The sequence below is a fragment of the Nothobranchius furzeri genome, chromosome 5, assembly GCF_043380555.1.
Source record: "Nothobranchius furzeri strain GRZ-AD chromosome 5, NfurGRZ-RIMD1, whole genome shotgun sequence".
In the NCBI taxonomy this organism is placed as follows: Eukaryota; Metazoa; Chordata; class Actinopteri; order Cyprinodontiformes; family Nothobranchiidae; genus Nothobranchius; species Nothobranchius furzeri.
The window spans coordinates 24,436,893-24,462,499 of NC_091745.1; the positions used below are offsets into that span (position 1 = coordinate 24,436,893).

The 25,607-nt window shown below is 43.5% G+C and overlaps 1 long non-coding RNA gene across 1 annotated transcript; it reads left to right on the forward strand.

Moving 5' to 3' along the window:
- The first annotated feature begins 10,494 nt into the window (after positions 1 to 10,494).
- On the forward strand, positions 10,495 to 20,935 carry LOC139069995 (uncharacterized). The gene is made up of 2 exons (XR_011520657.1): positions 10,495 to 10,548; positions 18,782 to 20,935. It is a non-coding gene; the product is annotated as an uncharacterized lncRNA (long non-coding RNA).
- The last annotated feature ends 4,672 nt before the right edge of the window (positions 20,936 to 25,607 follow it).

Genomic DNA, 25,607 nt, shown 5'->3' on the forward strand with positions numbered 1-25,607 from the left:
CAGAACAGCATATCAACTGTTAAAGAGATTGTCCCACAAAGTTACTAATGTTGATTGTATTTCATGTTTGTCAATTTCAAAATCATTAGTTTAATTTGAAGAATTAAAACTTTTAAACGTCAAACTGGTTTCCTCATTGAACTGAAACACAGACACTCAGATATTATCGGCAGTTTATGGATGAAAACAACCTTTGAGTCTTCTGAACAATATAAATTTGGTTATTGATTTATTAAAATTAATATTCCGAATTAATACGTAGCATGGTTTCTCTTTCATAAAAGAGCATAAATCCATAACGCTACATTCAATGGCGAGCGTATCCAGACTTCTATATCTGCGATTTATCTGATTTCTTACATCTCAAAGCTACAAACAACGCTTTTCTCTGTGTTTCACTTTGATGTCTTATTTTGAAATTAACCGGAAATTGTTCCGCTGAAGTCACTCTTCCGGGAGGCGTCGTCCTGGTGGAAACTTGGCCGGGAAGATCTCCGATCTCAAATTGACCGCAAATTACAGACCTAACTTTGATTTATCCCATCTTCGCCTTCGGAGCGAACGTGTGAGTTGTGCTTTTGACTAAATTCTGTCCATTTTGACGCGCCGCCGCGTCTCCAATCTCACCTCAGGTCGGAACGCTCCGTTTCCGCTCTGATCATCGCTGGGTGAGCTACCGTGCAGCTTATCCTCAGTTCCTAGAATTATCACTATATTCTCCGAACCTCAGAACCGAGACTGAATTCTCGGACACCTTTCGTCTCAGTGTGTTGACACTGTGGGCGAGCTATTGTGAAAGAAGTTTCTACTGCATTCAGATTGCGTGCGCTTTTTAAACGGAATGCTCGGTGACACCTGCCGGAGCTTGACTGCTCGGTAAACGTCGTAAAGCGAGGCACAGCCGTTACGCGTTACTGCATTCAGATTGCGTACGTTTTTTTTAAAGTCCGTATTAAAAGTGGAGCGAGATGCCTACTTGTTAATCGGGAAAATTTGAGTCTGGTCGCTACAGACAAAGAACGCTAGAACTAGCCGGAGAGCTAAGCTAGCGCCACAGTTAGACAAATAGGGCACGCGTCCCGTTAAATTGTCATCATTTCTGGCACAGTTAGTCTGAGTCCTCACAAAACCCGCATTGGCGGTGATTCTTGTAAATCGCTACGGTGTGTAGAATCTACATTTTGCTACGTTTGTCCGTCTGACACCAACACGGCAGCGTAGGGTTTGTTTTTTTTTTTTATTATTTTTTATTTTGGACCGGTGAACGGGTCGGCTTTCACAGCCTCCGTTGCTCGGTTCCATGCCTTTTTCTTCCATCTTGTGAAGTTGTGTGTATTCATTTCTCTATCAACAATTCCTTGTTTTACCCTGTGTCATAAATTTAAGTAGGCTACGGACAGTCCTTGTTTGTGTGAGACATATTAAGGAATCTGCCCGTAGTTTTACGTCGGCTCAGAAGGTAAAAACGCGAGTTGCTCTGAACTTAATGGGAGATGGACGAGACACGACAAAATCTTGCTTGCACTGTTACACCTGATGTAAAGTTCTCTGACGTTCTGCTTCCAGAACATGCCAAGACGCAGGAAATTCACCGGCCGAGCATCGCTGGTCCCTCCGCCCGCCCGAACGGGCCCGTTTTAGGCGGGTGCCGCCGGTCGGGAACAGTGGGGACCAGTGGCTGCGGTTCGGTGCCAGCTGCACTGGGTCGGAGGGGGTTCTGGTCTGCACTTCATGTCGTGAATTCGAGCAGCATGCTGTTTACAGTCATAACGTTTTTTCTTTACCTTTGTTTCTTCCAGGGGGTCAAAAACCCACCATCAACATCAAGGTTTGAAATAAACAACACTTTCTCTGCTGCTTTTAAGCTGAATAAATCTCTTGAGCCTATGGTTAACCTCTCTGACAAACAGGTTGTGCTTAACCCTTTGGTTCCTAATGCTTCTCCTCTGTCATCCATGTTAGAGGCTGAACATCTCTCCAGCATGGGTGTGAAATCTTCAGGCTGTGACCCACCGCTTCAGGCAGAGGTCTGTTTTACTCGTCAGTCCGCCTCATGCACAAACCAGCTTCTTTATCGGGGCGTGATGGAAACGTCAGCCGCCGTGAAACACTTGTGGTCTCCGGACGGAGCTACCATGCCATTTAAGGGGTTTGTGCCCGGACATCTTGACCTTTATGTGAATGACCTTGTCACTTTTCAGTTTGTGACCTCTGCTAATACGGTGGCCAATTCTTTTCTCCTTTCACAGGGGTGTGACTTAGTCTCGGGCCTCTGTGCTCTCTTTCCTGTGATTTCTCTTACAGGTGACCACGACGACGCAGAAAACCCTGCGGTTTCCAGCAGTCCTGTGGTCAGTGGCGATATTAAAGGTGGCTCGGTGGTTGCTGCGCACACCTCTCTCACGGGCTCGGGAAGGCAACCCGGCCCGGGAGGTGTAGGTGCGTGCAGTGATGCTCTGCTCGGGGCCCCTCCTGACAAAGGGGGGGTGCTGAGTGGCTCTGAGTTTTCCGTTGCGGACTTCAACCGGTTCGGGGGAACGCCTCCTCCGAGCGGACGGGTCATTGCAGAAATCGACACTGACCTTCCACCAATTCAGCTGACAACATTGACCTCCGACCCGGAGTTAGGTGCTGCACCTTCTACGGGGCGGAGTTCTAGTCAGTCTGTAAATAATCTGGTTAAACCGGGTTTTTCTGATTCTGTGTGGGAACCTCCATCATTCTTGGGAATAAAGTATTCTTGGTTTCAGTTTTCAGGACAGACCATGTTCCTAAAGCTAGCGACATGTCTGTATCTGATTCTAAACATGGCTAGGTTTGCTTTGACACCCGTGACACAACCATCCTTGGATCACTCCTTTTCAGAACCTCCAAGTCCAACACCTCCAGGTCTTTGGACATCTGAACACCTACTCTTTCAGCACGATTCAGGTGACAATGTGCATCTTCTTGGTAATAGCGCTTTTAAGAGCTTAAGAACTGTTCTTTGTTATGCTTCTCCTGTCTCACAGACACGGCATACGTTTGAGAAACAAAAAGGGGGTGGGGAGCCTCCTCCCGCTTTGCGAGCATCATTTTCGCATTTCCAGTTCACTACCATTTCTGATCACAACAAAGTCGCCTCCGTAAAGCTGCAACCCAACTTTGAGCAGGTAAAATCAGGTTCTGATTTAACAGCTAAACCATCAGCTTCGCTCCAGTTCCAAACGGGACCCTCAGGTAAATTCAAACAAGTTTCCCTGTGGGTTCGTAACACCAGATACAAACAGTTTGATAACCAAATCGCTTATGAGCCTGCTCCCACAGATACGTCCAAACTCTTGTCTCTGTGGGTCCGCAATACCAGATTCAAAACTCTATTCTGACCGACTCTATTCTGACCGGATTCTTTTCCACTGACTGGTGGACCGTTACAAATTCTCTCGTTGTGGGATGAATTTTTAACAAATGTGATATCCTTTGAGTTTTTTTTTTTCAGGTTACCTGCCTCCAGCCAGGGTCCTGTTACTAACTCACACCTTTAGGGATTACTAACCTACTGATTTACATTTTTAGAACTGATTTACATCTCTATCTTTTTATTAGTGCTTTGTGTAGCATGATTATATTTGATTACAAATTTAATTTTATTGTGTTGCTATTTCCCTTAAAGGGCCACAAGCCAATTTGCCCTTCATTTTCATGATTATTATTTCTTTTATATACATGCCTTTAATTAGTGCAGCCTGCTGAGTTTCACATATCAGTTAGGATTTACTTTCTTTTATTTGTGTTTTCACTGCATCACGTTTTTACATGACACTTAGAACAGGGTGCAGAACATTTCTTCTTTAGATAATTCACAAAAGGCACCCACATTTTCCCAGAGGCACCCATAGATAGGTTTTGATTGATTTCTTTGTTTTGCATCAAATGCTATCTGTCGTGTGGGCTGTCTCACTTTGTCTCCTTCTCCGAGCTCGTATGGACTACATCCCATCAGAGGGGCCGTCTTCACCATCCTTCAACTGGTTTTCTGTCGCATGGGGCTTCGGTCGTGATTCGAGATGGGTCGAGGTCGTCACTGGACTTCGCCTGGACTACGCCTGAGGAATACTTCATCTGCCCAGCTCCGTGTGGCACACGAGCTGCTTATCCTTTGCATACGTTTGCATTATTGCTGATGAAATTAACTGCTATTGAAATAGCTCTGCTTTCAAGATTTCCTAAGTGGATTACTTTACAATGATTGCAACAGTTTTGGCCTTAATCATCTGATCAGGATAGACTCCCTTCTACACGAGACCTGTGGAGACGCTTCATCGTTCCTGCCTTCATCTGGGATGTCTACCTTCACGAGTACATCACGTTATTGTGTTTGTAACGGCAGGTGGCCTGTGCTTGACCACCATGTCGTCACAAAAAGGGGGGGTATGTAACGTGAGGAAATATGGGTTTTCTATCACAAAGGTGGTGTTGGACTCAGCTGTGTCAAAGCTGGGTCGCTGAGAACTTTCACCCACAGATTAAGACCTGAACGCCAGCGAGTCTGGGAGGAAACCATAACATCAACCACCTGCAGTCTACCAGAAGATGTGTTTACATGAGTTGTACCCAGACCAAGTCAAAACATAAAGTTTAAACTTCTTTTTCTTGATTTTAATGTTAAAATAACCATTATCATTTTGCTCATTATAAATGTGTTTAATCAAATGAATGGTTCTTATGCTTTGGGGTAATTATAATGGATTAATGAATCCACACTTAAGTAGATAATGTTGAATGTGTGGTACTGACCTTCACACTCAAGCACACAAACATTCACACACACCCACACACATCTTGCCCACAGTAAACTCCAGACACATTTGATGACGCACATGTTTTGCTTTGAGAAGAGAAAGGTTTTTGGTAAGTTTCAGTCTTTTGATAGAGTTCGTGTTGGACAACGAGAGAGAACAGACCTGAAAACCAAAGGGGGGGCAGAGCCTGTTGGCTCGTTCTTCCCCCCTCTCACGCTGTTTCTGCCACGCCAGGCAGAATAGCTGAATCGCAACTTCTAACGCAGACTCACTACCGAGTCTTTTGATTTCTGAGTGAATTAACTTAAGAAAGCGCGTCGACAAAACGCTTTACCATCAACGTGTACCGAGGACAACTCTGGACCGGGTCGCAGCGCATCTTTGTCTTCTCTGCCAGCCAAGGTGTCCTGGATGAAACATCCTAAGGTGACGCCCCGGATCCGAAAGAGGGTCCAAAAGAATTCGGTGAGACAGAACACGGTGTTTAGCTTTTTGATGCATCTTTTCCACTAAACCTAAGTTTATTCAAACCATCACTTTTCACTCAGACACCTGGTTCTTCCTGAAGCAAAATCAGATGCACTCACGCATACATCTCATCTCATATCACTCTCACCATCACAACATTCTCAATCTTCATAAATTCATCAGAAGGTCTATTTGAGCCAGAACAGCATATCAACTGTTAAAGAGATTGTCCCACAAAGTTACTAATGTTGATTGTATTTCATGTTTGTCGATTTCAAAATCATTAGTTTAATTTGAAGAATTAAAACTTTTAAACGTCAAACTGGTTTCCTCATTGAACTGAAACACAGACACTCAGATATTATCGGCAGTTTATGGATGAAAACAACCTTTGAGTCTTCTGAACAATATAAATTTGGTTATTGATTTATTAAAATTAATATTCCGAATTAATACGTAGCATGGTTTCTCTTTCATAAAAGAGCATAAATCCATAACGCTACACTGGGATGCGCAGCTAAAGCAACAGAGGCTGGATGAGGGTGGCTTTTTTGATGCGAATCAGGGCGGTAGGAGGCGCGTGTTTTGCTACCTCTAACTCGTTGGCAGTGTCCTGGGAGCTGAGTGCCATGGTAGGGGATGTGCTAGATGCTACCATGGTGTTCAGTAGGCTGTTGGTGGTGGTGTGCTGGAATAAGTCCCAGTACCACAAAGTGCTGCGGCTTGAGAAGTTTCTGGGGGTGGACGTGGTGGTTTCCGAGTCAAGGTCTGGTTGTGCGATTACGGGTGTGGTGTATGGGTTTCCAACGAGGTCTCTTGAGTCTGAGGTGTTTGGTTCCCTGAGTGGGGTGGCGGTGGTGGCTGTTCGGCGTCTGGGGTTTAACACACGTGGGTCCACTCCGTGCTGATTACTTTTGACGCGGTGGAGCTCCCTGCTTGTGTCCAGTTAGGCTTCCTAAGTTTCACGATGAGGTCATACGAGGAACCTCCTCTGAGGTGTTTTTAGGTGTCAGGGATATGGTCATGTGACCTGTGTGGTGGGGGTGCGTTGTCGGAGGTGCGGGGGTGACCATGATGGCAAGAGTTGGTATTTACCGCTCCGATGTTGTAACTGTGGTGGGAACCATCAGGCGGCTTATACAGGCTGTGTGGCGTATAGGGTGGCGGTGGAGGGGGTGAAGGTTCAGGCTGAGCATAAGGTGTGGTATGCTGAGGTGGTGTATCGTATGGGGGGTGCAGAATAGTGGTGCGTCCGGGCCTTGTAATGCACCTGTGTCAACTGGTGGTGTGGGCGGGTGTGGTAGTTGTGAGGGATAAAAGGAAATTTTTGGAATTTCTGGTTGAGGCCTTGTGGAGGGTGAAGAATGGAGCGTCCAACAAGTCCGATGTGGCTCGTGAGGTGACAGCAGTGGCGGGGCCCTTGTTGGCTTTTTCTGACGTGTTCCCCGAGGAGGTTTGGAGGACAACGTGTTTGCGGGGTGTTGGGGGTTTTGAGTCTGCTGTGGATTGTGGGACGCCCTTGGTGGTGGGTGTAGATGGTGGGGGTGGAGTGTGAGTATGAGGTGAGCCTCTATGTGGGGTTGTGTGTTTTCACTGGGGTGTGGGCGGGTGGTGGGTTTTTGTTGATGGTGGTTATATGGGAACATAGGGAGGATGGTACGTGTGCCTGTTGTGTGCAGTGCAGGCGCGCAGATAGGTTGGGGGATGGGGGGATCTGTCCACCCCAGATTCAGATCGACCCCGATCTGTCCCCCCCAACTAAGGCCAGAAAGAAAACAAAATCGGAGGTTAAGCGCTCGAAGCTCCTTTTTCCAATTACACTGAATGCAGCATGATGTAAACAAACACCGACTCCAGAGGCGCCAAAGTGGTTGCTGCTAGGACGCAGGATGAAGCGAAAAAGGCAACAATTACTGCGTATTTAAAAAAGACCAACAGTGTAAGTAGGCGGGACCGATCTGTCTGTTTATGCATGTTGGTTCTAGTTTCAGTACGTTGTTGTCAGTGTTGGGACTCGTTAAAAGCGCCAAAGCCTCATTGCTGACTTTAACAAGTCTCATCTACAAATATGATCCCTCATGAAGTTACTACTTTACACCAGAAGATAGTGGAGATGTGGAACCTTCAGGCTGAGCAAAGTTTGGGAGTTTTTAGAGTTTGAAAAACACCTCCCGCCGTGAGGCTCCCAGTCGGGGAGAGGAGGAGATGTGTGCAACATGAAGAGCGCAAATATTAGATAAAATGTATAATTGCTGCCAGGTCTGTTCTTTGCTGACTGATCACTTTGTCTGGTCATGACTGACTCTGATTATGAAGCAGAATATTGACTCTGATGAAGAAATTCACTCATCCAGCCGGGAAGATTGACACTGCTGCAGCATCAGACAGCTGGTGCTGCACGAGAGGTGTGTGGAGTTTACAAGCTCCAGACGTTGGGTTTGATGTTGGTTTAACCTTCTCTGGGACGTGATGGATGTAGAATTTATGGAAAAAACACCGCTAACGTGACAGACGTAGCAACAATGTCAAAAAAGCTGTAAAAAGAGGCAGAGGCCGATGTGTTAGGTATGGAAGTCAAGTGTGCCACATAAAATCATAAGTAAAATATGAAAAGTATAAAATTTAAAAAGAGATTTATATATTTATATATAAATTAAAACTTTCCAAATGTAATGAAAATTTATATATAATGTAAAAATATGAAGGAACATCTGTTGGTCAGGCTGAAAAGTTTGGGAACCTCTGCTCTAAGTGATAAGTGAATATTGTTTCTTATTGTCATGTTCCTGGGAATGTGTTTAACCCACGACATGAAGAATCATCACAAGACGGGGGGAAAGTTCAAAACAATGATTTATTTAAGGAATCTAACAAAAGGAGTCCCTGGAATAAACCCAGAGTAGTTGGAGCCAGAGAGAGTCCAAGTTCTGCAGGTGGAGGAGGTCGAGGAGGGCAGGTGGAGTGACGGGGTGAGTCCAGGAGAGGGAGCCAGGCAGGGTGGCAGAGGAATAAGAGGAGAGGCGAACCGTGAAGTCCAGGAAGGTATGGTTCTTTCCAGGTGAGTAATCCAGTGAGGTTCTGCTTCTTGGATGGAGGATAATATCCAACAAACCCAGAGCGTCAGGGAAGATTGTCCAGTGATCCTGGAGAGAGGATACAAAACTTGAGTCCAAAAAATCCAACACAAGAATCCAAGAATAATCCAAGAAATTCTCCCAGTCAATTATCTACTTAGAAAACCAAGCAACCTAGAACGGGTGGCCAAAATACTACCATGAGTAGTTAATCATCCAGCGCTATGTAGTGGTTCCCTCTCCTCTTAAATAGAGCTCTGCTGCAGATGACCTGAGAAGCTGCATCTGCCGCTGATTGCTAATACCCTGCAGCTGGTGAGCTCCCTCTCCTGAAATGAAGAGCTCAAAGATGTTATAGAGATGAAGAGTACTCACCCCACCACACAACAATTATATTTTATGTGCAGTTTTTTTTAGGACTTTTATGTTTTCTGTAAAGATTGGTATGCTGAAAATCATTTAATGTTTTGCATAAAGCATGAGGTTTTGGTTAGTAACTGATTGGAAGAATAACAAATGACTGAATTAAATAGTGGGGCGCCTCTGTCAGTGTGCCCCAGGGCAGCTGTGGCTACATCGTAGCTTATCACCATCAGTGTGTGAATGTGTGTGTGAATGGATGAATGATACACTGTAGTGTAAAGCGCTTTGGAGTCCTTACTCTGAGAGGCGCTATACAAGTGCGGATCATTTATCATTTATGGTGTTGATCAGGCAGAGCTTTGTTGCCAGCGTTCCACTGCATAATGGCTTCAAACACGTATATAAAAGTTAGTTTTTACGTAAACCGTTGGATGAAATTACACAAACTGACTGAGCTCTAGTTAAGGTGCTTGCAATAGTTTGTGTATGTGTATGTGTATGTGTATGTGTACGTGTGTGTGTGTGTGTGTGTGTGTGTGTGTGTGTGTGTGTGTGTGTGTGTGTGTGTGTGTGTGTGTGTGTGTGTTTGGGGGAGGGTACATTGGAACTTTGTCCCCCCAGTTTGAAAATCCTATCTGCGCCCCTGGTGGGCAGTGGGCTGTGCTGGCTCGGTGTGTTGGCTGGTGTGGCAGTAATACGCCTTATGGGCATCTAGCCTGCCTAATTTCAAAGAAGAAGAAGAAGAAGAGTTCAGTCCTTTTGTTAAGATCAGAGCCCTTTTAGTTAAAGGCCTTTATTTTCAGGCCTTTAACTTTGTGTATTTTAAATTTGAGCTTGGGTAAGTTTTTTTATTTAACCCTTTCACCATTTTGGATGCTCCTAAGTAAACCAGTGCTGAACATTTTTGTAATATAGCTTCCACTCTTAGTGTTCACCCCTGTGGTTGTAATTTAAGTTATGTAAAAGAAAGATAAGTCCAGTTAGGACATTGTGTAAACATTTTGGTGGTGGTATAGTTACCCCTGTGACACTCCAAACCCATACAATTAGCTGATTTTAGTCATTGTAACATCACAGAAAAGTGTAAATATTGGACATCCCTCTCAGAACCTCCTAGACAGAGGGGGATGTAACAAATATAAAATTTAAACCGTTTTTATAACTATATGCTGGACTCTGTCTGAATTAATGTGAAGTGTGTGTTCCCTGAAGAGTCAAAGAAACTAAAGTCTTCTGATAGAACATTCAAAGACCAATCAGATATTTCATTTTTATATGGAATATCACATCTTATTGATCATTTAATGTATATGTAGTCGACCCTTAACGCTATAAAAGAGAAAAACAAAGTACAAAGCAGAGATTTTCTGTGACAATGAACGTCTTGTGTCTTGAATCTTACATCAGAGCGAATGCTTACTTGAAGCAGACCAGATAACATTGTGTTTTCTATAAAAAAAAAGAAATCTGATAGAAAACACAGATGCTTCAGTGGTTACAGGTCAGTTTTACTTGTGATGACAGTTACATGTTTCTAGGTGGTCCTTTGAAACCTTTAGCCTTCATGCACTTTGACCTGTTATGAATTTTTTCTAACTGAAACTAACAGAGTTCTGCCTCTTTAGTTAATTCATTATGAACAGCCAGATCAGAAATGTTGTCTCAATAATTCACAAGTTATGAAGACATCTGATCTCATTTCTACCTGTGATTGTGTAAATCTTTGCCCCAGCTGAGCGGGTCAGCATGCGTGGTGTGGCCAACCTGACACAGGTTCTGGACGACTGGAGGTTTGACATCCTGACCCAGATAAAAGGGCTCCTGCAGAATGACCACCAGTCTCTGCTGCCGAACTATGCCAGGTATGGAGGGTGGGTGGGGCCAGAGCGGAGGCATCCGCCTAAGAAAAACACAACTGGAGATGGGAGGGTTTAGTCATTTCAGGAGGAGTATTAGGACCAGTGTTGGGAGTAACGCCTTTTAAGTATAACGGCGTTTCTAACGGCGTTCTTTTATAGGTAACGGAATAATCTAATTAATTACTTTTCCCGCCGTTGCAACGCCGTTACCGTTACTGGGGACGGAAAGCTGTGCGTTACTATGTGCTTGTCGAACGTTGAGCAACAGTGTGAGGCTTTCCGACCGCCACACTTCAGCTGCAGCCAGGGAGAAAGAGGTGTCGGTAACGCACTTAAGAACACGATGATGATTGGCCGGGTGGGCGGAGACCCTCACGGTCTCAGTCGCTGCATTCTGTAGACACAACGGGAATAACTCCGTTTAAAATAACCGCGTTAATAAATATGTCTTTCTGTAACAAGCAAACTAATTAATTACGTCTTCTTTTATCAAAACGTCGTTCCTGTTACTGGTAAGGAAATGCGTGCGTTAAGCAGTGCGGTGTGTTGAAGCTGTCATCAGCTGATCAGGAGCTAAAGAGGTAGATGTTTAAGAGCATCACGGCCCGCGAAGAACAAGGAAGACGTGATGAATATCTACGGCTGCAGACCCCCCGCAGATTTGTTGCTGCAGCAGCGAATCTGCGGGTCTGCAGCCGTGCCCTTAGCGTGACAGCGGGACGTCCCGAAGGTCCGCTCACCTGTTCACCGCTCAGACGTCCTGATCTTCTGCCTTCCTAGATCATCCAGCTGTAACCTGTTTCTGATCATGTCTTTAGTCCCGCTGTAACACTGATGCATCAGTCTCAGACGGCATGGAGCTCAGGTGTTATTAGAACTACCTGTGTGTGTTTACCACCCAGCTTCAGCTCTTCTGTGGTTGGGTCTGACCCAAGTTAGTAAATGTAAGTCCTCCATCAGATCTGTGCCTCTTCTAGTGTCATTTTAAAGGATATTTATTTATTTATTTAACCGTTACTAGATTAGTTGCAACAGAAATGCTACTAAAAAGACACAATTATGTGAAGCTGTAAAAATTAGAATGCTGTGCAAAATTACATTTATTTCTGTAATTTAACTAGACTGAGAGACCATTTAAAGGCTCGGGAACCTTTACAGGTTTTTCGATTTGCAATTTTAAATTTTAGCTGATTGGGTTTTTGTTAAATATCACACAGTGACCTTTTAATAGTCTAGATTAGTTTAATGTTCCTATTAGTAGTTCCTCCTGTTAAGTGCTTATTTGTTTAAATTATTCAGGTTTATATAAAACATTTGGACATACATTTTATTATGTTCAGTCATTAGTCATTTATATTTTACTATTGTAGTAATTCTTGCATGCTTTAATGAAAAAGTAACTAAGTAGTTACTTTTGTTGGTAATTAGTTACTTTTATGATCTTGTAACTCAGTTAGTAACTGAGTTACTTTTTTGACAAAGTAATCAGTAACTATAACTAATTACTTTTTTAAAGTAACGTTCCCAACACTGATTAGGACCACTGAGAAAAACGAACGAACGAACAAGGAAGTGTCAAGATGAAGTTGAACTGTCGATAAGAAAAGAGAATTTGTATTAATATTATTTTTTGGTGAGCCTTTAAGTATTTTTAAAGGCTTCAGATATTCAGGTGTGGAATTGAAATGTTTGTTGTGAACGCCTGAAAAAAGATCTTTGGTTCCACTGTGCAAATATTCAATAAAATATCTAACATTTTATAGTTTACTCAGTAAAAACACACCGAAACCCTCCATTATAATGAAAAACAGAACAAACACATTCAGATTCAGGAGCACAAAAGAGTTCACTTCCTGTAAGAAACATTTCCGAAAAAGTATTTAAGACTTTTTTTACACTGACTTTGAACATTGATCATTCTATCTTTGCAGTGATGCATTATTACCTCGTATAACTCAAAATCAAATTATTTCTGCAGTCATTCTGAGGAGAACACAAAATAATTTCATCCTCAAAAAACAGGTACTAAAAATGAATAAACATTAAAAACAATTTTATCCGCTAAACAGAACTAACCTTGTTTAATCTGGCTAAATAAATACAAAAATAAATAAAGGAAATAAATAAATAAAAACAGCTTGAAGTTTGAAAGAGTTGGTGCTTTTTACAGAACAATTCGATATGTGTGAGAATAGTTTTCATTTGAAGAATGCAAAACCAAGCCTGCAGGAGGAAAGACAGAAACAACCTTTAGCAACTGAATGAACTAAATAAACCAAAGCAGCATAGCAGCAGAGACACACCTTCGCTGTGTCCTAGTGGTAAACTGCTTGCCATGGCACTGAGAGATCAGGGTTCAAATCCCAGTTGGGCCATATAAAATAAAACCCAATACCTCTCTGGTACTCAGATTTAAGGGGTTGGGGTGTTAAAGCTAACACCAAATAGTTCCTGAGCACGGGGATGGGTCAAACGGGGAGATGAAGTTCATCAGTGTGTGATGAATTAATGGGAGTTAAACTTTAAAACACTTTAGTGAAGAAATACAAGAAACAAACTGGAAGTAATTAAAGTAAATTATTTAACATGGGTGAATAATTTTTAGATAAAATATTGATGAAGGGAACACATTTCAGGGAAGCTGACTAGAAGCGGTTTAGAGTCAGTGTGTGGTTGGATTCTCATTGGAGCAACGGTCTTTCTGAAGCCCTCAAGAATTTTTTAACGTTTCAGTTTCACATAAAACCTGTAAAAAAGGTAAAGACAGCTAAACCTTTTTTATTTTTTTAGCTATGTTCCAACAACAAGTAAATTTCCAGAATCCAGAATCTGGAAATTCTGGATTCTGGAACTTTATAAAGACAGACAAAGGCCTTGGGTGAAATCAAGCATGTTATGTAACTGCTGTTGTTCCGACATTACGTGTCTGCAGGAGTTATATGATTGGGACTTGTATCCAAAATCAACTGTTATAACTGTATGTTTAGTCCCTCCATGTTTAGTATCTATTGAGACTGCTATGTACCAGCCCCTCAAAGAAAGTTCAATAAAAACTTAAATAAAAAAAAACAAACAAGTAAATTTATATAATAAAACTAAAATTCAGAATTCTAAAGGCAAACTCTGATTATATGATAGAGGACATAAAATAACTAAAGAAAGAAGCAATAAAATGACCAAAATGGTAAAGCTGAATGTCACATATTTATGTGGATCTTTAAACACTGATCCAGAGCAGACCTGAATTCAAATCCGGGTTCCTCGATTATAACGGTCCGAGGGCCACTCACAAAAAAGTCCCAGAAGCAAGAGGGCCGGACGGGGGTGGTGTGTGTGTGTGTGTGTGTGTGTGGGGGGGGGGGGGGGGGGGGGGGGGGGCTGCTGCTGCTTGGATCCCTGGCTGTAATGCGCATAGCTTGCAATATAAAGCAGGACATCACCTGTCCCCCTCCAGCTCGGCTGTGTGACTGCATTAACCTGTCCTGCTATTGTTTTTCTGAAGTTTTTATTAGTTAGATGTATTTGCCCTGATCTTTATCATGTTGTACAGCGCTTTGTGATTTATATCTGTGAAAGGCGCTATATAAATAAACTTTTACTGACTTACTTACTTACTGTGTGACCATCACCATGTAACCCTCATGTCCATGCTGTCTCTGGAGACACAAGATCTCCTGTAACTTAAAATGAACCAAAGCTTCCTCCCAGTTTCTCTAAGTTTAATTTAACATCAGTTTATCATCATGAAACAAAAGAATAAAGTGGAATAAGAACTTCTATCTTCTATTTCTCTCTCCTTTTAACTTCTCCATGTCCCTAAATAAAAGAAACAGATGATCACGCTGCAGCCGCCGTCACTCACCCCGCTCCCTCCCCAAGACCGGATCTCCCGACATCACAGCACTCGGTATGACCAGTGGCGGCTCCAGACATGCTTTTCTGCAGGTGCTATGAAGGAAGTGGTCATGCGTACCTGTTGTTCTCTAAAACACCTTCAACACTAGCAGATACACATGCATGCACAACACCTCAACACCTGAAACAATCATTAATATACCTCATAAACATATGAACAATCGCCGACTTTTCCATGAAATCATAAACACATACAGCCACACAGAAAACCATCTATAGTGTTGCAAGGTTAGCTAACATTAGTGTTAGCATTTCCAGCGGCAAAACCCTGGACTGCTGCGGCGGTTGAGGGTTGACTCTCTTCATCCAGATCCGTAGGTTTTTGTGGGTCTGAGATCACTTCCAAACATTCATTCATTTCTGACTGAACCCGTGGAAATGTGGGCAACAAAAACTGATCCATTTTACCACTAGCTCTACCTTTCACTCGTTCACAGGTGGAAAATGAGGTCAAAGGTTAACATCAATTTCCTGTTTTGGTTTAAGCTTTTACTATCTATATGATAAATTACTGATTATTTTTGTTTTGTATGTTAAATATCATCACATCCACACGTTCAATTAAAATTAAATTGTAAAATAAAAAACAATCTAATATTTACTTGGGGGTGCAATGGGGTTGCCATGACTAATCCAAGGATAGCTATAGCACCCCCTGGCGCCGCCACTGGGTCTAACTGAGCGCTTCCAGGAGAAGTAATAATGAACTTATGAAAATAATAATGCATGTTTGGAGGAGCGTCCTCCAAGCCTCTCTCTCTCTCAGTTGCTGATCGAGCGAGTGGAGCGCGCCGCGCGGCAACCCGCTCAAATAACATAATTCACGGCCTAAATCCAACAGAACCGATCAGGCTGATTCAGTTCGGGTTCAGTCTTAGGTTCTAACTCCAGCGCTCAGCCCTGCGGACCAAAGTTTCCTACCTGGTAAAAGTGGAGAACACCTGCTCTGACGGATCTGGATGCTACGCTGGTGCCGCTGTTAAAATAACAAAACCACAGTCCACTATAACTGATTATGGTACTCTTCTGTGATGCAGAATGCCTGTGTCTCGACGCATTGATTATTTTTCTCAGCTCTATATATCCTACACCTCCCGGTCGGCCGTCGGGGATGAGTGTGGGGGGTGTGCGCGGGGTTTGGGGGCCACAAAGAGAGGGCTCGCGAGCCAGACATGGCCCGCGGGCCACCATTTGAGGACCACTGATTTAAATAAACTGACCTGCTGCACCTCAGGATTCCCAGAGCAGTAATTCTGAATATGGGAATTCATTTTTAAACCATGTCTGATTTTTTACAGACTTCAGAGCTCTTTACTGCTGTTGAACTGATGAAAATGAGTTGTGTTTTTAAAAATGCATTGTGACCCTTTTTTTCCAGCTGGTTCAACATTTTAGTAATGTGACTAAAATGCATTTAGAATTTAAATAACAATTAAGATGAATGTTTTCTGCATGTTTTTAGTCCCTCTTTGTGTTTGTTTCTGACTTTCCTTCATCTTGTGTGTAAAGAGTCACCACAAGAATTTGGTTTTCCTTGTGGTTAAGAGAAATCAGGAGCTGGACTCCAAGGCCGATGGTGTCATGAGAAACTGCAGCTCGACCTACAATTTAAATGTCTAAATTAAACAAATTACAGTTTTCCATTCGGTCTGCAGCTTCCTGAGGCCGGAGAATAAAACACCCCCGTGGTCCAAAAGTCAAATAATCAGGACAGAATAAGACTTTTAGAAGGTCTTTGTCATTTCTTTACCACATGTGTAGTTATTAAAATATCCATGAGTTTCTAATAACAGCACGGTCCCACCCTTTGTAGCATCACAACGCTGCTAAATGTCATTTAATTGTTACACATTTAATGTAATTGTTTTTCCCTTTTTAAATGATCTTTACACAATTATGTTAACAGTTGTTATTTTCTTTTTAAAGAATTATGTAGACCAATGTTCATAAAATATGTTAATCAAGAAGTTTTTATCCTTCTCATGAGTAAATAGTCTACAGACCGGTATCAGTACTTGAGCTGTAATTGTAGTTATCGCCAGTTGGACATGCCTGGAATACCTCACCAGGGAGACATCTTGACCAAATGCTCAAACCACCTCAACTGGCTCCTCTCGATGGGAAGGAACAGGTCTACTCCGAGCCCTTCCCGGATAACCGAGCCTCTCACCCTATCTCTAAGAGAGAGCCCAGACACCCTGCGTAGAAAACTAATTTCAGCCGCTTGTATCCGTGATCTTGTTCTTTTGGTCGCTACCGAAAGCTCATGATCATATGTGAGGGTAGGAACGTAGATGACCAGTAAATTGAGAGTTTTGTCTTCTGGCTCAGCTCTCTCTTCACCACAACAGACCGGTAACAACACCCGCATCACTGCAGACGCAGCATCAATCCACCTGTTGGTCTCGCACTCCATCTTTCCCTCATTTGTGAACAAGACCCAGAAATACTTAAACTCTTCCACTTGAGGCAGGACCTCATCCTATGCATTCTACCCTTTTCTGACTCAAGACCATGGTCTTGGATTTAGAGGAGCTGATTCAAATCCCAGCTGCTTCACACTCGGTTGTGAACCGCTCCAGTGAGAGCCAGAGATCACTTTCTGATGAAGCCAACAGGACCACATCATCTGCAAAAAGCAGAGACCTGATCCTCAGGCCACCAAAACAGATCCCCTCCACAACTTGGCTGCGCCTAGAAATCCTGTCCATAAAAGTTATGAACAGAATCGGTGACAAAGGGCAGCCTTGGTGAAATCCAACTCTCACCGGGAACGAGCCCGACTTGCTGCCTGCAACGCAGACCAAGCTCTGACACCGGTCATACAGGGACCTAATAGCCCGTATCAGAGGGCCTGGTGCCCCATACTGCCTAAGTACCCTGCATAGCGCCCCCCGAGGGATGCAGTCGAACGCCTTCTCCAAATACAAAAAACACATGTCGATTGGTTGGGCGAATTCCCATGCACCCCAGTGTTCCACGGCCAGGGCAAAAACCACATTGGTCCTTTTGAATCCGAGGTTTGACAATCCAATGGACCCTCCTCTCCAGAACCCATGAATAGACCTTACCAGGGAGGCTCAGGAGTGTGGTTCCCCTGTAGTTGGAACACACCTTGTGGTCTCCCTTTTTGAATAGAGGGACCACCATCCCAGTCTCCCAGTCCAGTGGAACTGCCCTTGATGTCCACGCGATATTGCAGAGCTGCGTCAACCAACACAGCCCTATGACATCCAGAGCCTTAAGGAACTCCGGATCTTCTTTTCTAGATTTGTTCTGTGTAATCCATCAAATTTCATTGCTTGGTTCTTTTCAAAACACAGCATAGTTTCCAGGACGAAATTCACCTCCGGAGCCTTGCTACTGCCACCTCAGTGACCTCAGCTACAGAGACTGGAGTCCCCAGACTCTGCTTCCTCACTGGAAGATGTGTCAGTGGGACTGAGGAGGTCTTCGAAGTACTCCACTCACCAAGCCACAACATCCCGAGTAGAGCAGCACATTGTCCCCACTATAAACAGTGTCGGTAGCACACTGCTTTCCCTTCCTGAGGTGCTGGATGGTGGACCAGAATCTCCTCTAAGCTGTACAGGAAGTCTTGCTCCATGTTCTCGCCAAACTCCCCCATGCCCGAATTTTTGCCTCTTCAACCACTCGAGCTGCATTACTCTTGGACTGTTGGGACCCATCAGCTGCCTCTGGAGTCCCACAGGCCAAAAGAACCCGATAGGACTCTTTCTTCAGCTTGACAGCATCACTAATCACCGGTGTCCACCGGCGGGGTTCGGGGGTTGCCGCCACGACAGGCACAGACAAGTTCTGCTGGAGGTGAGAATTGAAACTTCTTCTGACAGGAGACTCTGCCAGAACTTCCCAGCAAACCCTCACAATTTAGGCCTGCCTGGTCTGACCGGCATCCTCCCCCACCATCGGAGCCAACTCATTACCAGGTAGTGGTCAGTTGACAGCACCGCCCCTCCATTTATGTTCGTCATCATAAGGGGTCATTGAGCTACAATTTGTCTAATCCCTCACCTAGGACCTGTTTTCCATTGGGGACCCTACCAGAGGCATAAAGCCTCAGCCATCTAAGCTCCTAAGATCATTGGGACACTCAAACCCCTCAACCACTGTAAGGTGGCAGCCAGGGAGTGGCTTATTGTGAAGTGTTGCCAAATAAATAAATAAATTATGCATTTTATAAGTAATTGTATCATTAAAAACATTATTCATCAAGAGATGCTATGGTTATTGTTGCTATCATGCTCTTTCTAAGAAAAAATATATAAAAAAGTCTTGACTTGGTCTCCTCTTGGTTCAGGATCCAGCCACTATCTGAAGCTTTAGATGACCTCTATAAGGAGTTCAACGCCCTCAAATCTCACCTGGGTGACCTGACTGAGAAGTTTACCGCCATTGAAACGTTTGTTGATGAGGTCAAAGCCAGTCGTGCTGCTGGCCCAGCTGCTGGTGCTGGTGCTGGTCCTGGTGCTGCCCCGATCCCTAGGCAGACTGGGAGGAGGGTGATTAAGAAGAAAGCCAACCCTTCCTCCTAACAAGACAACAGAAAACTTATTTCCTCTAATGTCCTCCCGGGCTGTTTGTTTTGCTCTGACAGCTTCGCTGTTCTGAAGCTCTTTCAAAGGTTTTCCTGACTCCCAGGGCATCAAACACTGCTGGTCATTCAACACTCATGATGGATCTGATGGTAACGATCATTGAAAGCTTCTCATGGACATTTTGAGACACAGCCATCAAATTCACCACTTTTCAGTTGAGTTAAGTGTAACAACTAAAAAAAAAAAAAACCTAGTTCACATCCAAAACACACCACACGGCCCAGACATCACATCCAAGTCATAAAACTAAACCACCAGCTAAATTAGCCACAGCAGCAGATGTAGCAATTATGTGGCTGCTTTTTAAAATTGGTTTATTTAAACAAACAAACAAAACAAAACCCCTCTGAGACCTTTTGGCCAACCTGAACTTGTTTCCTGTTTCAGGTAAGAGGAACTCTGTCCATTAGTTCTTCAGAGTTCAGACACATTCCTTGATTGGTTGCTGGTCTAACAGAACATTGAGTCTTTTAAATCATCGTAATACTGACTAAGACCTGCTAACACCAGCTAACATCTAGCTTCTGGTTCTATAAAAGTTTTTTCCAGCCCAAAGTCAACATTACAGTCTGTAAAAAGGCAACAGGTCATGAATGGTAGAAACAAGACGAATCACTTATCTTCTCTGTAGGACAGCTAGACCTCACAGAGCTTCCTAATGATCTCCAAAAATCATTGAAACCAGTGGTTCAACACAGTCTGTGTTCATTTCTGTTGTAGTTTACAATAACACAGCAAAGTCCTCCAGGAGGAGTAACACTGAAGTCCTAACAGCATTGAGGGTAAGCACACTTCAGAAAGTTTTTAATTAGCTTGTTTTAGCAGTAAACACACTACCTTTGGTGGAAAAAAGTTAAATTTGTGTTACCATTCTGACAAGGTGGCCATGTTTGATGCCTTGGGAGTGATTATCTAATGCCATTAGCTTCTGCACAGTACATTAAGCCTCACAGTGTCATGGTCTGCATCTGCCCCCTCCTTTATGTGCCTCCTGGTGTCCTCCATCCCTCTCTAGATTCCCTCTTGTGTCCCTTTGTTCCCCAGCTCCTCTTGTGCTCCACTCCAGGTTCTCCCCTTGTGCTCTCTTAGTGCCCTCATGTGTCCTTGTCTGCATCCCTGTTATGTGTCTTATGTTGTAGCTCTTTGGCGCCCTCATGTGTCCTTTTCTGCGTGTCAGTTTAGTGTCTTATGTTTGTAGTCCTTTAAGTCTATTCCTCCCAGGTCTTGTGTCATCTCATTCATCCCCAGGTCCTCCAGGTCTCATTTACATTCTGTGTCCTTGTAGTCCCCAGCTTCTTTGTCCCCAGCTCAACGTGTGTGTGAGATTCAGTCTCCTGCTCAGTGTTTGTGTGTGTGTGTGTGTGTGTGTGTGTGTGTGTGTGTGTGTGTGTGTGTGTGCTTGTCCATTCCCCTTTCCTGTTTATATATAAGTACATTGGTGTGTGTGTGTGTGTGTGTATGTGTGTTAGTCCTTCCTGCAGCCTTTAGGTTTAGTTTTGGTGTCTTAGTTTCTTAGGGTTATTTGGCCCTCTGTTTCTGTTTCCCATTTTGATTATTAGGTTCACCTGTCTTCCCTCCAGCTCTCACTTCACACACCTGCTGCCATTTTCCCTGATTGCTCCTCCCAGTGTATTTAAGCCCTGTCTGTCTCTGTGTTCTTGTCGGTCCATTAATTAATGTTTGTTGATTCTGTCAGTTTAGTCCCTCTGTGTTTAACCAGAGTTTCTTGATTCCCAGATAATAATCTGCTCTTTGACCTTTGGGATTTTTGGCTTTTTTGGATTTTGACTCCCAGTTTGGATTACCTTGGTTTTTGGCTCACCCACAAAATAAAGACTTTTTATTTAAAATCTTCATCCCTGCCTCCGTGTCATCCTGGGTACTGCATTTTGGGTCCACACCACCGCATTGTGACACACAGGGCTTTCTTTCATGTCCTCTAAAGCTTTCTTTCTTATTAATTATTAATCAAGCAGAAATTAAATGGGGAAAAAAGCTGAAATGTTCAAATTAGCCTTAAACTTAGCCAAGCTGTCAACTCAGCACTTGGAGCTGTTTTGTGCAGTGGGGCAGTTCTATGTGCACATCTAAATCTAAGGATTTTACTAAACAACATGCACTCAATGTTTCCCTTTATAGTTTACCAATTATTGCAGCTGCAGGACACAAAAATGCATGTGATGTACAGGTGCTGGCCAGTAAATTAGAATATCATCAAAAGGTTGAAAATATTTCAGTAATTCCATTCAAAACGTGAAACTTGTACATTATATTCATGCAATGCACACAGACCAATGTATTTCTGATGTTTATTACGTTTAATTTTGATATTTATAGGTGACAACCAATGAAAACATCAAATCTGGTATCTCAGAAAATTAGAATATTCTAAAGGCCAATGAAAAAATGTTTGTTTCTCTAATGTTGGCCAACTGAAAAGAATGAACATGAAAAGAATGTGCATGTATAGCACTCAATACTTAGTCGGGGCTCCTTTTGCCTCAATAACTGCAGTAATGCGGCGTGGCATGGACTCGATCAGTCTGTGGCACTGCTCAGGTGTTATGAGAGCCCAGGTTGCTCTGATAGTCGTCTTCAGCTCCTCTGCATTGTTGGGTCTAGCGTATTGCATCCTCCGCTTCACAATACCCCATAGATTTTCTATGGGGTTAAGGTCAGGCGAGTTTGCTGGCCAATCAAGGACAGGGATACCATGGTCCTTGAACCAGGTGCTGGTGGTTTTGGCACTGTGTGCAGGTGCCAAGTCCTGTTGAAAGGTGAAGTCTGCATCCCCATAAAGTTGGTCAGCAGCAGGAAGCATGAAGTGCTCTAAAACTTCCTGGTAGACGGCTGCATTGACCCTGGACCTCAGGAAACAGAGTGGGCCAACACCGGCAGATGACATGGCACCCCACACCATCACTGACGGTGGAAACTTTACACTGGACCTCATGCAACGTGGATTCTGTGCTTCTCCGCTCTTCCTCCAGACTCTGGGTCCTTGATTTCCAAAGGAAATGCAGAACTTGCTTTCATCAGAAAACATAACTTTGGACCACTCAGCATCAGTCCAGTCCTTTTTGTCCTTGGCCCAGGCGAGACGCTTCTTGCGCTGTTTCTTGTTCAAGAGTGGCTTGACACACGGAATGCGACACCTGAATCCCATGTCTTTCATGAGTCTCCTCATGGTGGTTCTTGAAGCGCTGACTCCAGCTGCAGTCCACTCTTTGTGGATCTCCCCCACATTTTTGAATGGGTTTGTCGTCACAATTCTCTGCAGGGTGCGGTTATCCCTAGAGCTTGTACACTTTTTTCTACCACATTTTTTCCGTCCCTTCGCCTGTCTGTTAATGTGCTTGGACACAGAGCTCTGCGAACAGCCAGCTTCTTTAGCAATCACCTTTTGTGTCTTGCCCTCCTTGTGCAAGGTGTCAATGATTGTCTTTTGGACAGCTGTTAAGTCAGAAGTCTTCCCCATGATTGTGGTGCCTTCAAAACAAGACTGAGGGACCTTTTAAAGGCCTTTGCAGGGGTTTTGAGTAAATCAGCTGATTAGAGTGGCAGCAGGTGTCTTCTATATTCAGCCTTTTCAGAATATTCTAATTTTTTGAGATACCAAATTTGGAGTTTTCATTAGTTGTCACTTATGAATATCAAATTTAAATGTAATGAACATTGGAAATACATTGGTCTGTGTGCATTGCATGAATATAATGTACAAGTTTCACGTTTTGAATGGAATTACTGAAATATTTTCAACCTTTTGATGATATTCTAATTTACTGGCCAGCACCTGTATTTTTTAGAGCAGCCACTTTAAGGTGAGATGTCTCGCTGTAGAAGGAGGCCATTGCTGACCCCCTTTTTTATCTGTTTATTTAAAAACACAGAATTCAGCAAGCAACCTGAAAAAGACCCATTTTAAAACAAATACAAATAAAACACCGTCTTTCAGCTGCTTTTTAAATATGAGCTTCAACTTCCTCACTGTTGGTTCTTGAATATCAATCAGCTGTAAACATATATTTAGGGCTTTTTAGTTATTCTGATTAAATTTCAGCTATAATTAAGATAAATACTGCTTCTATATTGTAATAAAGAAATAAATGCATGTGTAAGTTTAATATGAGTTAAAATGGTTACTGTTTTAGCTTTAAAGGTTGCAAGAAAAAAACCCAAAGAAAAATCATGAGTACTAGTTAATTGAATTACAGTCTTCAGTTAATTTAAAATTCAAAGAGAATTACAATGGAATACAGGTGATTCAATCAGCTGAGGTGGTTTATATTTGTGATGTGTATGAAATGCAGATTTTGGACTCATCTGGGGAAGATTTTCATTTGATTAATTTACTGCAGAATTCATGAAAATCAGACACAAACAAGCAACTATGCAGTCTGACTTGAGCTGCAATACTGACCTTGAAAGCTTAAAACTTCATTAAATTTTGAAATGGTTTAACATTTTCAGACATTTTCGTGGGCTGCATCTATCTGCCGTGTCTCTGTGCTTCTTTATTCCAGCTCCAAATAAACTCATTTGTTGCATCCATTCCAAGTTCAGCTGCTTCTTCATGAATCAAATCAAATCAAATCAAAGCTTGATTTATAAAGCGCCTTCCGCAACCCTATCGGGAAGCCCAAGGCGCTGAACATGGTTCAAGAGAAAGTTAAATATGGTGAATAAATCAAAAATAAAGCAATTCAAATTACAAAGTACAAATTACAAAGTACAAATTACAAAAAAGGTAAAACATTCTAGTAGAAGGCAAATGGGTAAAACAAGGGATAGAGTGAACCAGTGAAAACAGGGAAATAAAATCAACATAAAAGAGGGCCAAATTCAAACACATTCAGGAAATGCCAAGCAGAGGAGGTGGGTTTTTAGGCGACTCTTAAAGACTGGCAGAGATGGGGATAGCCTGACTGAGGGTGGCAACTGGTTCCAGGGTGACGGTGCTAGGACCAAGAAAGCCCGGTCCCTGCGAGTACGACACCTAGAACGAGGGACAGCGAGCAGGCCTTGGTCGGAGGAGCGCAGAGCGCGTGATGGGGAATGTCTGTTCAGGAGTGTGGCTAGATAGGGGGGAGCACCACCCTGGATGAAATTTGATCTAAAATGAGGAGTGAAGTCAATGATGTCCACGTGTTTGAACATGAAGGCAGATAAAAAAAAACAGACATAAAACTGGCTCAGAGTAAAACTTTGATCCTGACTACACTGAAGTCTCGTTGCTCCAACGTCAGAGGAATAAAGAATCAGTTAAGATCTTCAGTGATTTCATGAATATCACAACACTTTTTGGGAAAATTTACCAAAGCAATAAAATGAGCAAATAGTTTGGTGACCTGAAAAAGTTTTAAGTTTTGTGGGTGATTTTGTTCAAATGGTTTGTAAAAATAAGAAAAGAAACGTTGGTTACGTATTGTAACCCCAGATTCTATGAGTCTAGTCGCAGCCCTTAAGCTAGCTGCTATTGCTATTGGAAGGATGATCTCCGCATCAGCCAGTCATGAAGAGCTTAAATGTACGCCCACCAATAGTGGGCCCCCTCGTGGTATATAACCGCAGTGACCCCACTGCTCACCTCCAATGGCTCTTATTCCCATCATAACCAGTGGGGCCAGCGGCTTAAGGGCTGCGACTAGACTCATAGAATCTGGGGTTACAATACGTAACCAACGTTCTATTTCGTCTAGTCTTAGCCCTTATGCTAGCTGCTATTGGAATAAAGCGCAGCTGGATGGGTTTACGCCCCACTGGTTAACACAACCAATGGACACACCCAATCAAATCTCCTCTAGTGGGGGACGTTCAGCCTCAGACCAGGCTTAAAGACTGAGGCAGGCACGATAAGAGAGGGGCCCCCACTAAAAAACATCATCCACAAGAGGATGAAATCCATCTCAGCAAGGCCAATGAGGTGCCATAAGCATTCATTTAGCCTGCTGGGGTCCAAGCACTGAACGAGTGATGGATCCTGAAGACACATCTCGTAAATAATAACGAGTAAAGGAACAGGGTGAAGCCCATGAAGCAGCCTGACAAATGTCTTCCATTGACACACCACTGAGGAGCGCCATCGAAGAGGAAATCCCTCTGGCTGAGTGAGCCCTGAGTGCCTCAGGGGGATCCTGCCCTGATGATGTGTAAGCGAGGGAAATGGCGTCACACAGCCAGCGTGAAAGGCGCTGGGCCGACAGCGCCTGACCAAGGGAAGACTCCCTGTAGTGCACAAACAGGTTTTGTGAGCGACGAATCCCTTAAGTGCGTGACACATATCGTGCAAGCGCGCGCACCGGGCAGAGAAGGTGAGAAGCCGCCTCCTCCTCAGAATTATGGGGAGGAGGAAAAAGTCCAGCCAATGAAATTGACCTAGATTTGAAGGAAGCATTAATGCTTTTGGGCACAAAGGCTGGGTTGGGGCCATCAAACAGCAGACCCGCCATCCTCCCGGATCCTGAGGCATGCGGGAGCCACTGAGAGGGCGGTTAGGTCACTCACTCTCTTAACTGATGCTAGCGCCAG